Here is a 12,996-nt window from a genome sequence, read left to right as displayed (position 1 = left end):
CTCCACCAAAAAAGGCTCCCGTTAATGAAGAAAAAAAAGTTAAATAATGGCATAATAATATGACCAAAATACTCATCAACATACCAAACAAGTCAAAAGACAACATTTGTGGCTACACTTTTGACTTAAGACACATATTGAACAACAAGTACAGCTATTTAATGTATGTACACGTATGTAAGTACATCCATGCATCTAAAATAGGCATGTACAATGTAGGGCCTACATGGTAGGCCTACATGTATACATTGTACAAAATTTATATATTGTGAAAATCAAATAATTCCCAAAGATTAGTGTCATTGGCAGACCAAGCATTGGCTGCAGACTAAAATAAAGACTGTGTGGATTGGAAGCCAAAATTTTGTATTAAAAGCTAATCACAAACTTTCTGAATTAGACGTCAAACGAACGATACTTTAATTCCCCGAATAGGGTTCAATAGCCTATTACTGGCAGACCAAGCTTTGAAGCCAAACAGCAAGAAAGACAGTATGAAAGCCACAATTTCTCGCAAAACCTCATCGCAAACCTTCTGAAAGGTTACGTCAAACAAACGATACTTTAATTCCCCGAATAGGGTTCAATAGCCTTGATCCACCCCCTTCTATTGTCAATGAATTACCAATAATCAGCACAAACTAAACATTTACCAACTACTCCGAAATAATATCATATCAAAAGCCGCAAAACTACGCTAGCACTTGTTTGGAAACCGAGTCAAGGTCCAAAGTACAGAAACCGCAAACCTACATGTACGTTAGCACAGTGCAAATTTAGTCACAGGCTAAAGTACAGAAACACAGAAAATCCGCAGTTTAAACACTGTGCGTCCATTATGCAAATAGGTTATTATTTTCACTATGGTATTTCTGATGTGAAATCGGAATGTATAAACTCTATGTAAATCTGTCAGCGCTGTGATTAATTTTGGGGAATGCAGGGCCTCAGCCATTGGCTTTCCCAGTAATTTATGGTGAGTCACCACAGGTAAGCACACACACAGGGAAAGCCAAAGAATGCTTGAAACAAGTGCATGGAGAGAGAGAGGGAGAGAGTTTGGGGAATTGAGTTCTTTGTTTGTGACCTTGTTACCAGGATGTGATATCTAATGGAGGTGGTTCTTAGGGCGTTTGTGATGGTGTACGGTTCTCCTCCCCCACCGCCTTCCCCATGAAATCAGCAAAACATAACTTTCCCGACCTAAAAACATTCAAAGAGGTGACACAACATTGGGACACAACATTGGGACGGTCTTGTTTATGATGAGCAGCAAATGTGTCAGCAAAATCAATTTTTGTTAGCCATGACCAATGCTTACATATTACAGGCCTGGAACTTCATCTAAGAGGGCAAGGCTATTGTTTATTTTGCACTAGGGCATTTTTATCAGAAGGATGGGAAAATTTGAAGGTACCTGCTGGCTCAGGCCAAGACCAGAGCAATATGGCCTCCATGACCTCAGCGTAACTTCAGGCCTGGTATTAAAAACAGTTGTAAAAGTTGTTAAAAACATGGTACTTGAAAACTAGCACTAATATGTTAATGTTTACGACCTTTTGCCATGAACATAAAAGTGGGCTAAGTAAACACATGGTCCACAAAGGTGTCAAATCTTGTTAATTCTAGGTGTTGTTTGTCTGCTCCTTGTTTGGGGTGTGGGGTGGGTTGGGGAGGGGGGGGGTTTGTCTTCAGAAGACAGGTGGAGATAATTGACATTATGGTTCATCACTCAACACCACTTTAACATTCCACCAATGACAGCGCTGGTCTGAGTCACCTGACACATGACCAGCTGCTGTCTCGTGCCTGGTAGTTCCTCAAAATTCTCATCATACCAGACCGGCTGATCTGCAAAATATCCTGTATTTTAAACTTTTTGCTTTGGCCGTTTGTTCAAAACAACTCCCAATTACATTTTATCGGCCAGGTTTAGAAGAGCCGATACAACCACCCCTAACTCTTAGTTTAAGATTACATTCATGAACTAGGGGTTGTTGTGCAAGAAAGCAGTATAACATCATCATGTACTTGTTAATAAAGAATTTCCAAGGTGGCTTATGTCTCAAGCTCTGCTTTTGGTAAAGTTTCCCCAATACAAATAATAACCTAGAATTGCGATTTTGTTGAAAGTTGTTCAGAGAACTTTACTAACACTTATAAATGGCCTGCAGAAACACAGTGATATTTTAATGCTACCAGGTTGTTACTAATGAAACCAAACCAGTAGTTTTGTCACATGTACCAAATCTTCATCATGAGCTTCGCTATAGAAGGGGCACAGCAGTTTCACTCTTCAAAGGAGCACTTCTACAATTTATGAGGAAAAATGCGCATTTGAACTTTGCAAAGGAAACCACAGCAAAAGCACACAGCACCACGGCAGTTGCTGTGGGTGCTCTGGGTTATTTCAAGGCCTGTAGATGATTTCTTACTGCGTCAGTCTCTGTCCTTACTCTCTGGTCAGTAGAACCATTGCACACTGCAAAACTTACTTGAGAACAGTGCATTATTGATCACGTGTGAAAATACCACAAAGATCATCAAGGAAAGTCAACCTTCTAGCAATGACTTCATGCCCCATTCAAAAAGACACCTGTTGTATCCAGACCAGAGGTGTTGATTGGTGCGTTCTAGGGGCTTGGGTTCGGTAAAAAATAATAACTAGAATTGATCAGAGAACGTGGCCTCTGTTTGCTTGCTGCCAGTGACTAAAATACACACAGCACGATTTCCGACAGTGAACTTGATGATAAGAACACATGGAATTGGTTCAGAATGTGAGCTGTATTCATTTTGTCAAGTCAAAGACCAAGACCAATTTTCATCAAAGCTGTTCAGTACAACTATCTGCAAAGTACAGAAAAAATCTTGCTCGGCAACTATGGGTTACCGACCTAAACGTACAATGTAATGAAGTCTACATGGCTCCTGCCTCCTGACTGGTTCCTTGTAAGCAAATTCAAGCAGTATTTTTAAGCTACAACCTTTATGAAATATGGCCATGTTGCTTTAAAAAGAGGAATGTCGTCATGATCTTAGCAGGCTTGTTTGGTGGATATCATGGAATTACAGTATGAACTCCAACCCATAGACTGCTTGATACACATACACGCTGGCCATCACACTGCAAAGGACCGCCAATAATGTACACTGCCGTGTACATGTACTGTGATGTGTGTGACTAAGCTTAGATGTGATGGGCAGTGTGCATGCACATGCAGTACCGGTAACCGGTTTGGAGTTCATAATCGCATGTTCCTATACTACCCACTATGATCATGATGACCGTCCCCTTTTATCATACATAAAAGGTGGAGAGATTCCCTCGTTTCCCAAATGAATTACTTTCTATCTATCCTTCTGGAAGTGAAATAAAAGAATTTAAAGAACATTTTCGTGGCGAACGTCCTTTTAAGGATGTTCTCCACGAAAATGTGGAGCAAACAGTTAAAACTGCATACACAGAGTTCAGCATTCTCCAGTTGACATAACATTGAGTAAAAAAACAGGCTCTTCTCAGAACCACCACAGAACAAAAACAAAAACTGTTAACACGGTGTCACTGTCAAAGTGTTTATCTTTGTCATCCTTCAAACCATGATATGTTTATCCTATGAGAGAATGCTCATTCTATTTCTTGTCATCTTTCAGAAATTTACTGAATTTAAACTGTGAAAATGTTGAACTAAGGTTAAGCTACTGTGGAAACAAAAAATATTTTTAATGAACTGACAAACATTTAGGGATGTAAAGGTTACAGTATTTAGACCCCCCCCCCTCCCCTCTTCCTTTATTGAACCATCTCAAATGAAAATTGGTCCAATTTTCTATAATTAACAGGGTTCACTTCTCTCAACAAAATTCTGAAAGCGCTTTATTGTCTTAAATATTCTCTCGAAAGCCAACACCCCCGATAAAACCGGAGCATCACTCAATTTCCACCACGATTTGGCATCGCATTCTCCAGCGTGCTCCACACCAAACAAAGAAACAATATCTCATCACGTCACAGCACAACAAACACTGCAGTCACAGATGCCACGACCAGCGAGCCGTGGCACACAAACTATGGCGATTCATCTGAAAATCATCACACAGGGAGAATTTTTAAATTGTCCGACGACGACTGATTCTGAGGACAAGCAATTGGCTAATTCAGCTGACCAGGAAACTGGGCGACTGAGCCGGTGGAAAACCTTGACAGGTTTTCCTCTCACAGTTTACGAAGCACCATTTGGGGCACGGCTTGACTGATTGTACAATATGGGGGGCCTGGGTCTCTTGATGTATACAAAACCATTTTTGTTTCTTGGAACTTTTATTTGTTTAACTTAAAAGATTTCTTCTTTTTGTTAAAGATGGTTTACAAGAATCACATGATTGAAATGTGGCAAATGACAAACAGTTTCTTAATGTATACAAAACTGTTTAGATATTTTCATACTTTTTTTAATTTTTAGTTTTCACTATCTTTTCAAAAGGACTTTGTGTGAGGTCACTTTCGCTTACAAGGTTCATGTGATTGAGATGTAATTACTAATGGCATTTGGTTTTGATTCAAGAAATTAGTACAGACAGTATTTAAAGATGACCAGTAAAGAATTTCATAATGTATGTAGCAACGTACATTAATGATGACTTTTTTTTACTTTAGAGGCAAGACCTCAAGTAAAGATCTAGTAAAGATGACACTTTCGAACCTCCAATACATAAATTTGGTTGTACAGTTGTTATTGCTGTAGTAAAGTTTTAAGGCTCCTACCCCACCCCAAAAAGTTTAATTTACGAAACAATTTTTGAGGTGTATGAGAAGATTTCCAATAATGAAATAAACTACATTTTAGGCAAAAAGTTTCAAAGTGAACTTTTGCACCTTTCCCGTAGTTATTTTAAGACTTACGCTATAGGCCTATAAACAATATTTCTTATTATAACATTAAGACTGCAGACTTTCTAATCAAACACCAGTCTTAAAATAACTTCAATGCTGCCTGGTGCTGCACGCCTGAACCCGATATTCTTCTGGAGGCTGTTTTTGTATAAACTTGTGTTTTAACAGTACTTTTATGTATACATCTTGTAAAAGCCCTCTCGGAAATAAGAAGTATAGCAAGCCGCAAAACCCTTGACCTCAACTTGAGGAGCATGTGTCCTGCCCCAGGCATGGGGGGAGACTTGGTTTCTTGGTTCATTCTTGGTCAAAAATGTAATTGTGAAGATTGTCTGGTACTAGTGGTAGACAGATAAAGGAGAAATTAAAGCTAATGGAAACCTAACAATGCGAGATGCTGGGACACTGGTGATGTTATGTTGAACAGCTGGTGAAATTGGGACACCCTTAATTGACAAAGTATTGTTCATGATAACAATACTTACAAATTATTCATTTGATAGTCCATTCGCAAAAGTCCATAAGGACATGTTTGAATGTGCTATGCAAGGTGAAATACTACAAATATATTTTATTCCATCCTCTGGATAGATTATTTTAAAAGATATTTATCTCATTATCTGTATCAGTAGGAAAACGTTGTTTTCTTGAAGGGGTACAGGAACATTCCTCTGCTAAGGGGGACTTCTATGATGGCAATTTTAAACTTGTATTGGAACTTTGCAAAGGGCACCGCAACAAAAGCAGAAGGCACAACACTAATTGCTGTGGGTGCCCTAGGTTAGTTCAAGGCCTGCAATTTAGCTACAAAAATAATATAGTTCCTCTAAATCTTCCTCTTTTTAAGTAAACAGTTATTCCTTTCCAGTGTTGTACATGTAGGCCAATACACTTCAGTTTGAAACTATACAAGGAGTCTTCATGACACTGGACACTATTGGTAATTGTATAAGACCAGTTTTCTCACTTGGTGTATCTCAACATATGCATAAAACAATAAGCCTGTGAAAATTTGAGCTCAATCGGTCTTCGAAGTTGCGAGATAATAATGAAAGAAAAAACACCCTTGTCACACGAAGTTGTGCGCGTTTAGATAGTTGATTTCGAGACCTCAAATTCTAAATCTGAGGTCTCGAAATCAAATTCATGGATAATTACTTCTTTCTCGAAAACGATGGCACTTCAGAGGGAGCGTTTCTTACAATGTTTTCTACCGTCAACCTCTTCCTATTACTCGTCACCAAATAAGGTTTTATGCTAATAATTATTTTGAGTAATTACCAATAGTGTCCCCTGCCTTTAAGGACACCTGGGATGCATAGGGGAAAGTTTATACAATAGAGCAGCAGGTTTGACTGAAGCTGCCTTGGGGGTTTCAGTGTATAGGCACGTATTCCTGATTTGGGGTTCCTCATGACTACCAACGAGGACACCTGGGAAAATATGAAGCAAAAAGCGTGGGTTTCGAGACTGGTCTGGATGAAATTCATCTTGGTTTTTGATGAATAACGTTAGTTTCACATTTTGTATTTTGTTATTATTTATTTCATCTATATATTTTTCAATGAGATTTTATTTTGGTCTGACAGTGACACAACTATGATTGACAGCTTTTTATAAGAATATTATGTCCAAAGATTTAAAATAAAATAAATAAATAAATAATTATGAACCAACTAACAACTTCGAGAAATAGATTAAAATGTAAAAACTTGTTTCTAATTACCTTTATTATTCAGCAGGAATACATGCGAGCAGACTGTGTGATTGATGGGCTCCAGAAATATTCAGACCTGCAACAATTAATAAAATAGAAAATATGGTTTACATTTATTTAACCCATTTTAACATGAAAGGATAAGTTAAACGGGTTCTTTAATGAACAACCATATTTTGTTCAAACTTGGTTTCAAAGTTATTTGGCTCATTATAACAAATTATTTCAAAAACAGTGTCTACTAAAAACTTGGCTTTCAAAAAAATAAAATGACTGCTAAAAACTCTTTTCATTTAAAATAATAACCTAAACTTTTGGGTCAAATCATACCTAGCATCTTGAAATCAATGGTTCTTGCCAAACCATTGACACAATTACTAAATATCAGAGACACCTTTCATTGGAATCAAATCCATTCACCATCTGAACAAACAGTTTTATCATCCAAGTTTCTAAATTATTAAAGAAGCCAAAGACAGCTCTGGGTATTTCTTCAACTGCTCCAGAAAGCTGGCCTTGATGACAGGTTGGACTTGTGATGATAAATGGTGGCTATCCCAACAAACAGCAACAGCATGGAGGGGCATATCTTGTGAGCGAAGAGAGTATGGAATATAACTTGGCTTGTGATGCCATTTAAAAGGGTCTAGGTACCTTTTTTACAACACCCCAAAAAGTCCACAGATTTACATTAAATGTACACCGTTTAAAGATAATGATGGTAGAAAGCTTCCCTTAAAATATTACTTGCTGAGGTGCTATAGGTTTTGAGAAATGAGTAAAACAATGTCATGAAAATAATTTTAGTCTCAGTGACACTTTTCCGGGAAATATGTTTAGTGTGAAAGAGGCATGATAATTATTCAAATGAAGTAGATAGTGTCATGGCAGTGCATAGATGGTGGATGACTATTCTGCAAAAATGTTGTATCTCACAAGAAAATGCTCTGATCAAAAGCTTTGCTATTGTGGCGGTGTATTTGTCAAGCATTATTTTTCTGCTTGACAGCTTTATCAAATTGGGCCCAGGATTTTGTAGTCAGAAATCAATCTGTTAAATTATCATTGGTTCCTTGAGACTGTTTTTAAGAACGCATGAGCAAAGTAATCAAAACTAATCCATCTTAATTTATCAACTTCAAAATTCTGGGAAGTAAGGCTTCATTCAACAGTAGTACGTACATCCTAAGACATGACTTTACAAATAACTTACTATTTGAAACCTACCAGTCATCCTGAGAAGCGGTCCTGAATCACCGACATTTGAAAAGAGAAGGTGACATCTTTTAAAAACCAATACAAAGACAGCACTCTACTTCAAACTTCCTCTTTTTCCCTAGTCTCCTAACATATAGGCCTACTTTTCTGAGAGTTTTTAATTACAAGTCTGGAATGACTAATTCCAGACACACAAGGAGGCTAAAACAAAGGTCATGGCCCCCCTGTTACCCTGGTTTTGACCTCAGTAGTACCCCTTCAAAAGTTCTGATGCACTTTAAGATTTCTAATGGAAGGGTCTTATGCAAAATGAAAATGGTCTTGCTCTCTCTATCTCCATGCTGTCTCCTAGTTGTAGTTGTGATAACGTAAGAGGGCAAGTCCTTACTCTATGCTCTCGCAACGATGAAATTCCAGAACTCCTGAAAAACAACTTTCCTCATATACATGTAGACATCAAGGACGAATGGTCTACTCTTTTTAATTTTACTCTTATGTATTTCAAGGTCTGCATAAACTAATTGAAACAAGTAAAAAGGTTCTAAAAATCATTTTCAATTATGAAAGACTTTGATTTGCTGCAACCTACATTCAATGATCGCTCCTGGTCCAACTAGACTCCTTCTTCGGTATTTACTTCCAAGCAGTGTTCTGTGTTACTGTAAGATTCCACAGCACAAGATCCACAACATCATTTCTTCCAAATCACACGTAACTCCACACGAACAGTGATTGTTCAACTTTAAGTCAAAACCACTCCCCCTGCATCAGATGAGATTTGTATGTTTATCTGTGCCCAGAGAACAGGATGAAAGTAAAAATCCATGCAGTTTGAGACCATATGATGGCGAGACTCTGCAATAGTGCAAACCAAACTACTTGGTTGTGGTTGTAGTTCTCACAACTGCCTCAGTGGTAATGCAAGACTTGGTATGAAAACATCCAACCAGTGCAGTAGCCACACTTACAGAATGTCACTGCAGAGTGGCCATAAAACAGGTGATAAAGCTCACAAATTATCCCAGACGGTTTCTCCACATAAAACCTTGTTGTCCAAAGCAAAAACAAAGCACTGGACAATCCCCTACCACTCATTCACATGTACTCAACATCATGAGTCAAGCTGTCCATCACAAATCTCTGATCTCACTATCAGCCAATCAGAGCCCTACTTACTATGTTAATGACTTGTGTCCACTAGGAATGGGTTGTGTGGGCGGGGCTTAAAACCACAAGTCCCATTCATTGACTAATCCTTCACATAGGCCCAACTTCCTGTTATATTTTTAAGGACTGGGCCCTTCACTTTGCACTTTGAAGTTTAACCCTTTTGCAGTTGGGTGTGTGTGTTTTTTTTACACAGCCTACCAACAGAGCATAGTTTGCCCTTGTTGGATCAGCAAAGGGATGTATTGGGTTGATCTTGACGGAAATGCAACATATGTTTTGTATTAGAAAATTAAAAACTGAGAAAACACTGTGTCTATTTTTACTGTGTTTCTGTTGGAGCATGGAGTGATGACAAACTAGAAGTATTCTCCTTTACGTATCATCATTCAAGTTACTTGAACCATGGACAAAGGAAGTTGCTTGACAAATTGGTTTTAACGTAAACTCTACAGAAAGAATTCTATTTTCATTTTCATGACTTCTTGCTAATTTTGTTAATAACAAAATAAGACTGTACAGAATAAAGAGAAACTGAAATAGGCCTAAAAAAACAATTCAAAAGACCCATTTTCAAATTTCAGGGCTGGCTCTGAAAACACGATCAGAATGGGTGAATAAAATATAACTGCACCAATCAGAAAGATAATCAGAAATTAAAAAACAAAACTTTTCTGAATTTTTGGAGGGCAAACAAATCAGTTAACCAAGTAGGACAAATGGCATGCCTGCTGAAGACACATTCAGAAAATTAATAAAACAAGACTTATTTAAAAGACACAAATTCAAGCGTTTGATGTATTCGCTCCAGAGGGCTTTCTCTGAAAAAGTGCTTTTCTACATGCTGAAAGCTCCATGCTGAAAGTGAAAATCACACTCTCCACGCTTGGAGCAAATACACAACAGTATTACACAAAACTTTCAAAACATTGCACATCAAAACTGCAGTAATTTCAAGTGCTAACAACCTCTTTTTTTGTTAAGCGAAAACACTGTTTCTGACCATGGAGCTATAGACTGAAGTACATGTAGATCCCTGTATTCAAGTATTAATTAGAGGACAACACTACCAAACCAAAGGGCTCCTTACAGCACATCAGTCAACAACAGTGATGTAACACCTAAGCTAACCACACATTTTTATCACCACCTATAGGGGGCTAAGCAATGAGTAACTGTGTACACTACCAGGAAGGATTAACACTGTGTTTACCCAGCACTGTTTGGCTATACCAGTCTTGTTTACCAACAGAGACAGGGGGAGGCATATGGGTTGGGGGTTTACCAAACACTGCAGAGGAAATTAACAAATGTGGGAGACAATGATGGAAGAGACAATGGATAGAGTCTGGCTGGCATAGCAGTGTGAGGAATTCCTCGCCCGTTGCGACGATGCTGTGTGTTTTGCGGAGACGACAGTGGGGAGACTGCCTCTAAATTAAGACAATAATTACAAAGTATCTAAATGACTAATGACGGCCTTGGATATTGATTACGGTATCAATGTTTGCTTTTCGTTTGTTGCTGTTTTGAATCATTAGATTAGAATGTGATACATGTAAGTCTAGGATTCGTTTCTAAAAATATCACTATGAAAAACAAACAAAGAAAATGGCGACTGAGTTCTCAATCTTTTGGTTTAATCACTTTGTAAAAAAAAAATGTACCAGACTGCACAGAGCAAGAAAAACTTCAACGGTCATCACAAAAACAGTACAACTAAAAACAAACATTGAAGGACTATAGGCCTGTGATATAATCTTTTCCAATTGAAACCATGTTGAAACAAAAAAGAGAAACGAAACATTTCACAAGATAGATTTTAGTTTTACCAAGAGCAAGGACAAAGGGTAGCCTTTTCGTAAGCTTAAAAAACAAAACCAAACAAATAACATTCCAGAATTGTGTTTGCTGTCATTTAGCCTTTGAAACAGACTCTGCAGGGGTCAAAACGTCAAGCGGTTAACAGTTTTGGCATTTATACAACAGGTCATTTTGGTTGATAAGCACTTCACAACAGCTTATTAAATTGTTTTCAGTCCTGAAAACTACATGTATCCAAAGTAACATGCAAATATTTATACAGGAAAAATGGCAATAAATATTAACCACTTATTGGATTCATGACAAAATGTCTCCATAATCTAACAGACTACATAATTTCCCCTTCATTTTGTTCATTTTTTTTTTTCTTTTTTCACTACCATTCGCACATTTAAGAAAAAATGCATGAAGCTACGAAATGCTTTGATGCCCAAGCAACGTCAACCCCCGTCAACCTCAACCTATTACCGAAAAATAAACTTCTTAATCAAAATCAACCAGGAATGACCATAAATTTGTCCAGGAATTTGTTAAACCAGTGGAGTATTTCATTGCTGTACAGGTCAGGGGAGTAGCATCAAGGTTTTTTCTCAGGCAATCTAACCCACAAATGTCACAGCCGTTTGTTGAGTCGAGATCGCAGGGTGTTGGACTTCATTGGCCGTGGTGGTTTTAAATGATTGATAGTAGAATATACTTTCCTTGAAGTGTTTGTTGGTACAACCATAGAGAAAGGACCACTTATGGTAAAACCATGGAGGTAGTTTCTCTACGATTTCCTTCCTCCATCCATGTACAAGTTACAGCCATGGAGGAAGGAAACACACAACTCTTCACTTGACTTGAAGTTTGTGAACAATTTTGAAGATTTGGTTTTGATGATCAGATCATGGAGCAAGGAAGCCTTGCTCTATGATCAGATGTTGTGATCATTTAAGTTTAAACTAAATGATTGTTTAATCTTCTTGGGGTAGGGAGGTCGGTGGAGAATTTTACCAAAGGTTTTTTTTGTGGATGAAAATGACAATGAAATGGAAGACATAATGATCAAATATTGATGATGAATTAATGAGTCAGCTTGTCACATTTCCCAAAATTCGTCAACTATCTGCCTTTGGAGATTTTAAACTTTGTAATTAATTTTAAAGTTTAGTTTTGATGATCAATTTAATGTTGATAAAAAGGTTTGAACTAAAAGATTCCTTCTCTCTAGTTTTTGTTTGTTTTGACAAATATATTGTTTTGGTTTCCTTCATGACAAATTATCCTCCCCAAAAAATTATACTAAATTCAAGCTCTTCCAACAAATTATCATGCTTTAAAAAAGAAGAAAAAAAGTAATGATTTTTGAAGTGTTGTTCTAAAGGCCTGTTAAAACTACAAATGATTTTAACATACAACAAAAAACGGGGGCGAAAAAAAAAAGATTTTTCAATCAATGTTGCCATCAGTGCCAGCTCGTTCTTCACACCACTAATATTTTGTGACTGTTCATGACTTGTCAACCCTAAACCTGTTCAGATATTTCCTCTTCAAGTCCAAACGGAACCAATGGGGGCTTAACCCATGCCAACTCCACCATGTGGTTTGTATAAAAGATTCAAGTGAAAACCTGGCCACTGTCCCCAAATGTGGTGTGTATGAAAACCCAAGCAGAAAACCTGGCTGCTGTCCCCAAATGTGGTGTGTATGAAAACCCAAGCAGAACACACAAGGGTGAGAGTCATTACTAGCGAAACAGTCTGAAACTAAAATACAAATTCAAAGAGCTATTAGAGCTGTTGAAATGATGCCATTTCTAATGTTTGGTAACCCCTGGGGTTATGGATTCCATTGAGCATTTGGAAACAGTATCCAAAGCACTAGAGAAGTAGACCAATGAGCAGATTTTCTTTATTTGTGAAAAAAAAAAAATATTGTCTGATTTTCTACACCAGGCCGACATAAAAAGTCTGAACTCAGCCGAAAGTCTGAACAATCTCATCCCTAAGAACACTGTTCCCAAATGTATTTGTAACATTTTGTGGTAGTGTTTGTTTGGTTTGTAGGTCATTCTTTAAAATCAAGTCACTTTTTTTTGTAAATGAAAAACACATCATGGGAAAAGTAGATTTGATTACTACAGTACGTTTTTCAACAAACAAAAAACCTTTTATATGAGGACGTGCAATGTTCA

The 12,996-nt window shown here is 37.5% G+C and overlaps 1 protein-coding gene across 1 annotated transcript in view; it reads right to left on the bottom strand.

Moving 5' to 3' along the window:
* The window catches only part of LOC139935756 (teneurin-3-like), an 84,263-nt gene extending 75,437 nt beyond the window's left edge, over positions 1-8,826 (bottom strand). The window contains 2 exon segments of the mRNA XM_071930321.1: positions 6,621-6,687; positions 8,419-8,826. The gene's annotated coding sequence lies outside the window, so the exon portion shown is untranslated.
* Positions 8,827-12,996: the final 4,170 nt, after the last annotated feature.

This window comes from Asterias amurensis, chromosome 4, assembly GCF_032118995.1.
Source record: "Asterias amurensis chromosome 4, ASM3211899v1".
Lineage (NCBI taxonomy): Eukaryota > Metazoa > Echinodermata > Asteroidea > Forcipulatida > Asteriidae > Asterias > Asterias amurensis.
This window is presented reverse-complemented; position numbering and strand designations above follow the sequence as displayed.